At 45.3% G+C, this 7,135-nt stretch overlaps 1 protein-coding gene across 1 annotated transcript in view; it reads left to right on the top strand.

Moving 5' to 3' along the window:
- The window catches only part of LOC125456173 (uncharacterized), a 117,789-nt gene that overhangs the window by 82,797 nt on the left and 27,857 nt on the right, over positions 1-7,135 (top strand). The window lies entirely within an intron of this gene.

The following is a 7,135-nucleotide window of genomic DNA, read 5'->3' as shown; positions in this document are numbered from 1 at the left end:
AGGATGAGGTTAGTAGGTAGGAAATGGAGGTGTGGCTTGGGGTGGGAGGAGGGGATAGGTGAGAGGAAGAACAGGCTAGGGAGGTGGGGACAAGCTGGGCTGGTTTAGGGATGCAGCGGGGGGAGGTGATGAGCTGGGTTGGTTTTGGGTTGCGGTGGGGGAGGGAGAGATTTTGAAGCTTGTGAAGTCCACATTGATACCACTGGGCTGTAGGGTTCCTAAATGGGATATGAGTTACTGTTCCTGCAACCTTCAGGTGGCTCATTGTGGCACTGCAGGAGGTCCATGATGGGCGTGTCGTCTGAGGAATGGGAGGGGGAGTTAAAATGGTTCGCGACTGGGAGGTGCAGTTGTTTGTTGCGAACCGAATGGAGGTGTTCTGCAAAGCAGTTCCCAAGCCTCCACTTGGTTTCCCCAATGTAGAGGAAGCCACACCAGGTACAGTGGATACAGTATACCACATTGGCAGATGTGCAGGTATACTGTATTCACTGTACCTGGTGTGGCTTCCTCTACATTGGGGAAACCAAGTGGAGGCTTGGGGACCGCTTTGCCGAACACCTCCGCTCAATTTGCAACAAACAACTGCACCTCCCAGTCGCGAACCATTTTAACTTGCCCCTCCCATTCCTCAGACGACACATCCATCCTGGGACTCTTGCAGTGCCACAATGATGCCATCCAAAGGTTGCAGCAACAGCAACTCATATTCCACTTGATACCACTGGCCTGCAGGGTTCCCAATATGGACTTCACAAGCTTCAAAATCTCCCTCTTTTCCCCCCCACCCCGCATCCCAAAACCAGCCCAGCTCATCCCCGCCTCCCTAGCCTGTTCTTCCTCTCACCTATTCCCTCCTCCCACATCAAGCGGCAGCTTCATTTCCTACCTACTAACGTCACCCCGCCTCCTTGACTTGTCCGTCTTCCCTGGACTGACCTATCCCCTCCCTACCTCCCCACCTATCTTCTTTTCTCTCCATCTTCGGTCTGCCTCCCCCTCTCTCCTTATTTATTTCAGAACCCTCTCCCCATCCCCCTCTCTGAAGAGTCTAGGCCCGAAAGGTCAGCTTTTGTGCTCCTGAGATGCTGCTTGGCCTGCTTTATGCTTTATTCATCCAGCTCCACACTTTGTTATCTTGGATTCTCCAGCATCTACCATTCGCATTATCTCTGACTTCAAGTAGTTGGACTTTTTTGTATCCACCCGTACTTTGTGGAGAAATAGCTCAGGAAAATACTGTTGTCCATTAGACCATCACTGAACCTCCTTGCAAGAAAAAGGTAAGGTGGATCCTGTCTGGTGGGTCCGTGAGCAGACTGTCAAAGTCATTTGTCAGAATTCCTCATTGCCGGAACCTTTCAACGATCACCAAGGTGTAGCTTTGGCTGGTGGTGAAAAGGACACTGCCTGTCAGATCGTTCACCTACGCCCGGATTCTCTGTGCCACTGAAGCAGCTATGCTGGCAAAGACACTGTCATGCATCTCCTGCTGCAATGTATCTTTGCAAAGAATATTTGGGGAGAGATGCAGTGCAAGGGGTTGACCTCAACTGAGTTTTGCAGACTAGCACATTCTGAGGTCCAGGATTCAGTGCTGAGAGATGAACTAAAGCTTGGGGCAGCTGTAGCCAAGTGGGGTAAGAACACCATATCTGAGGTCATTCTACCAAGATACTATAGGGGTCTATTCAGTTAACAGACTCTTCCCCATGCTGCAAGCACATGTAAATAGTATCTTGCGTAGGCATGAAATTCCTTTGGGTTTGTTGTAACTCTAAAGTCAAACCCAATGTTTGTCGTCCACACGTAAAGACTGTACAGAGCCAAAATACTTTAGTAACTGTGTATGTACATAAAGATTCTTTTTATGAATAAAGTTAATTTTTGCAATAAAAATTCTTTATTTGGAGTTGGAGGAGGCCACTCTGCCCATCATGTCTGCACTGCCTCAGTGCCAGAGACCCAGGTTCGATTCCACCCTTGGGCCACTGTGGAGTTTGCACATTCTCCCTGTGGCAGTGTGGATTTCCTCTTAGTCCAAAGATGTGCAGGTTAGGTGGATTGGCCATGCTGAATTGCCCATAGTGTGCAGGGATATGTAAATTAGGTAGATTAGCCATGCGAAATGCAGGGTTCCAGGAATAGGGTAAATGGGTGGGATGCTTTGGGAAAGCCATTGTGGACTTGATGAGCCAAATGGCCTGCTTCCACACTGAAGGCATTCTATGATTCTAAATGCATTTCCTGACTCAGCCCATTCGTTTGGCCTTTCCTCATCAACCTGCCTCATTATTTTTCCAATTATTTCAATGGCCACTTGAATGCAGTGGTAGATAAATTCTTGATGACTGAGGGGCTGAAGATTATTTGAATCTGGTGCACAGTAGAGTTGAACCTAAAATTAAATTAGCCATGTTAGGCAGGCAAGGAGGAGAGTGGAGATGGCAGGTAAATGAGTGACTATTTGCTGAAAGTAGATGATACAGCAGGTCCAGCAAATGAGCTCCTTGGAGCTGGCTAACAGGTCTGAAATTTTGGATGCTTATTTAGTGAAAAACACAAGTAAGTCGGGGGTGGATGACCTGAGGGAAGACCATAGTAACAGGTGTCCAAGGCTATTCTGAGAGAGGAGCATAGGCAAATCAAAAAGATAGTTGTAGTGGGTGACGATTAGTCTGAAGGACAGACAGTCTTAGTTTGCAGCCAAGATCGTGAGTCCCAAATGGTCTGTTGCCTCCTAGATGCAAGAGTTCAGGATGTAATAAGATGGCTGGATAAACAACTAGAAAGGGAGGAGAACAACAAGCAATTGTGGTTCATATGGGAACCAATGACTAGGGAGGGATAATGTAGAGGACTTTCAGAATCAGTTTCAGGAGTTAGGAAGTAGGTTGAAATGCTGCACCTCCAGGATAATAATCTCAGAAATATTACATGTGCCATGAGCTTAGGCAAAGGCAGATCAGGGAGGAAAATGTGTGTCTTGAAGGTGACGGTGTAGAAGCGAAGGGTTTCGGTTTTTAGGACATTATGATCACTTATGGGGAAGGGAAAAGCTGTTCAGACGAGATGGGATTCACCTGAGCAGAATTGGAACTAATTTTCTGGCTGAGAGAATAAACAGTGTAATGGGGACAGATATAAACTTGTAAGGTGGGGGATGGGTTAACTAATGGGCCTAGTGTTAGAAGAACCAAAGAGGGTAAAAGAGAGAAGATGGATAAAGGTAAGTGAGGGAAGGCGTAACTGTTGACAGTTGACTAAGCAGTGGTTGCCTTTGAATTGGCAATAATGGTAGGGTTAAACTATGCACGTAAATGCACGAAGTGTAGTGAACAAAATTGGGGGAGTAGAAACAGAAATTGCTTGAGAAGGATATATATTGTAGTATTGACAGAAATGCATCTTAAGTTAGGACAGGACTCTATACTTAACATTCTGGATTATATGGGATTTATTAGAACAGGGTAAAAGGGAACGAGATAACAAAGTGTGAAGCTGGATGAACACGGCAGGCCAAGCAGCATCTCAGGAGCACAAAAGCTGACGTTTCAGGCCTGAAACGTCAGCTTTTGTGCTCCTGAGATGCTGCTTGGCCTGCTGTGTTCATCCAGCTTCACACTTTGTTATCTTGGATTCTCCAGCATCTGCAGTTCCCATTATCTCTAAAAGGAAAGGAGATTTAGCAGCCTCAGTCAAAAATAGTATCAGAGTCCTTGAACAAGGTACATATGCTTGAATTAGAATCTATATGGTTTTGAGGTGAGAAACCGGAAGGGAGTAGTTACCTTGTTATAGACCTCCAAACAATGGTTGAAGAAGTTGAACATAGAGCATTTGTAAACTGGTTATGGAAATCTGCTGGACAAGTCAAGTTGTGATAGTTGGTGATTTGAATTACCCTAGAGAAAACTGGGATAAAGGTAGAATGTGGAGCGTGGGAAGAGAAAATTTCTGACAATGTGTGCTGGAGAACTTTCTAGTACATTTCCAGTTTTACCAGGGCGGAAGCTTTACTGGTCTGATCTGAGGAAAAGTGGCAGGCCAAGTGGAGAAATTCAGAGTGGAGGAGCTTTTGAGAAATAGCAATCATAATATAACGAGCTTCAATATTAAGTGAGAAAAGAACAAAGAAACCTACAGCACAGGAACAGGCCCTTCAGCCTGCTGTGTTCATCCAACTCCACACTTTATTATCTCGGATTCTCCAGCATCTGCAGTTCCCATTATCTCTGATCATAATTTTACCGCCTCCCCCTCTCTCCCTATTTATTTCAGAATCCTCTCCCCATCCCCCTTTACTGATGAAGGGTCTAGGCCCGAAACGTCAGCTTTTGTGCTCCTAAGATGCTGCTTGGCCTGCTGTATTCATCCAGCTCCACACTTTGTTATCAGCCATGGTTAATGTCAGGTTACAAGGTTAGGGTAGTGTCTTGGATAACAGTGTGTATCCAAGCAGTTCTTTTCAGATTCGGGTAAATATAATTAAGAGAAGGTTCATCCAACAGCAATTTGCTGAAATTTGAATGTTTATTGAGTAATGACAAATGATTACAGCAGCAATAATAAACCAAAGAGTAATGGAAAAAGAACAAGTCTCAAGCCCTTCTAGAAAAATCAACAAGTTTCACGCCCTTGTGCCCATCAGAAGCCCCTCGACCAATGGCTGGTCTGGAGGCTTCGGTTCATTCCCGGCACCGTTCACAATTCTGAGCTGAGGTGAAGTCCAGTGATTCGGAATGAAAGTCTCTCTCTGTCTCTCTTTTACAGTGTAACAAACAGCCAGCACAAAGGAAGCAGATATAGAAAGACAAAACTGCTGGCTGGTACTGAGAACCCAGGATGGGAAAACAAGCTGCAGGTGTCATCTTCTGACTTGTAAAGGAATGTTCGCAGGACTCATTCAAGGTCACGCAACCTGTCAGGTAGCATCAACAATTTTAGCCCTTCAGCCCATCCTATACAATCTATTTTCTCATGCAGCTGTCGGATAACATCATTGACTTTTAGCCCTTCAGCTCATCCTATACAGGTGGGGGACGCAATTCGGGTGAAATGCTCTTCAGAAGGTTGGTGTGGACCTGACGGGCCAAATGGTCTCTTTGTGCTGTAGGGATCCTGTGAGTTCCAATCTATGGTTCTCTTCTTCCATTGTTACAATTTTTCCATGTTCTTGCTGAAGGGCATTCTGGGCAGTTTTTGTTAACCCTTTGCTGAGTGGGTGGTCAACATTCACAAAGCACTGTGACTGTTTGGATTTTCCCATCATCAGATGGTGGTAGCTTTTCAGTGCCATCCGTGTTGGCATTGGCACAGACCGTAGCATTGGAAGGTTCCTTCGCTTCACCTCCCACCGGCACACATTTCGTTGTTGAACATTAAAGAACGATCCAGTCTGATTTCATCAGCATTAAATATGTCCCTTGGCCCAGGACATTGGCTGCAGGATGGTCTCACCCATCGTCCGTTGTTGCTCCATGATTGTATCACCCTCACCGTTTCTTTATATCAAAAATACACTTTATTCATAAAAGAACCCTTGTATGTAATCATTGACACAAAAGCAATTTGGTTCTGCACAGTTGCATATCAACTAAACATAAAATGTTGGAGTTCAACTATACACAAAACTAAAGACCTCTTTTACATGTACACAACTAATATTTACATATATTTGACACACTAGAAGGATCCGATAACTGAACAAACACCCATTCACCTTTAGCAGGAAGACCTTTCCACACTGCCCCTCGGCAGCAGCTGCCCCAAGCTTCAGTGCGTCCCTCAATACATAGTCCAGGGCCTTGGAATGTACCAGTCTGCAATACTCAGTAAGAGTCAACTCCTTGTTCTGGAAGACCAACAAGTTTGGGCAGATCAACAAGCATCTTTCACTGAGTTGGGTGTGCTCCAGGCACAGTTGATGTTTGTTTTGGTGTGTGCGTCCTAGGGAACAGACCCAAGGCACAGAGTCCTGCATTACAGAGCTGCTTGGGATGAACCTTGGCAAAAACCATTGCATCTTCCTTCCAGACTTCTTATGCAAAAGCACATTCCAGAAGGAGATTTTGTGACAGTCACCATTCCCAGGCAGGAGACAGTGTTGTGAAGGTCCAGCTATCTATCACTGTAGATGAACTCTGTGTGGAGCAGCATCTTTGTCAGGGTGACTGCCCCATCCTGCAGGACTGGACCAGAGGCAGGAGCCCTCTCTGCTCAAGGTACTTTGAACCACATTGGCAGAGGTTCTTTAACATTGGGACTGACATCCAACCTTACCTTCTTTCTTTGCAGGAGAGGGAGTCTGCTTAACCAAATGCTCCAAGACCTTTGCCCTGTGCTCCAGAATGATTGGCAAACTGGATGGTGAATCTCTACATCAGACTGTCCACATCATGTGACTTAGTGAGAAAGCTGTGGCTCAGTATGTCGTACCCTCACTTCTGTTCAACTTCAAGTCCCAGTTCAGAGGTTGATCCACACACTCTACACTGACCCTTCCAATCCAGTAATCAGGGAGATCTGCACTGTTGTAGGTGCTGCCTTTCAGCTGAGACCTTTAAACTTGTCCAATTTCCTTTGGGGATCACAGTTCATTCAAGAGAGTCGAGTGGTTTATTGAGAAAAGTGTTCACAAAATCAGAAAAGTAACAGTAGGAATATAACCCATGTTGATCAACCTGCCACCTACTGTAACAACCTCTTTCACATTGGTCGGGTTGTAAGTTACATTGAATCTGGCCATAAAAAATCCCCTCTTCCTCCATGTTCTTCTCTTCTCCTGAATCAGCTTAAATACGCTGCAGTCTCCAAATGAAATGTCTTCTACCAATCACCCCCTCACCACCTTCACAATTCATTGTCTGATTTCCAGAGGACAAAGATATCCCCTGTTTATTCCTCTCTTCCTACCCCTGTTGCATGAGATCTAGCTTCTGCTTATCTGTTGTGAAGACTTTTTTTTAGCTTAACCTCAGATTGTGGCTTAAATATCTTACGTGAAGTCTCACTTTCTTAAGCCCCTGAAATGCTTACTCAAAGGCCTCTGCCATAAGTTATGTTCTTGGTAGAAAAAAAGTTCTGCTCTGTAGCTGTGTCAGCACTGGCAGGCTGCAATTGAAGCTTTTTTAAT

The sequence above is a fragment of the Stegostoma tigrinum genome, chromosome 8, assembly GCF_030684315.1.
Source record: "Stegostoma tigrinum isolate sSteTig4 chromosome 8, sSteTig4.hap1, whole genome shotgun sequence".
Taxonomy (NCBI): domain Eukaryota; kingdom Metazoa; phylum Chordata; class Chondrichthyes; order Orectolobiformes; family Stegostomatidae; genus Stegostoma; species Stegostoma tigrinum.
This window is presented reverse-complemented; position numbering and strand designations above follow the sequence as displayed.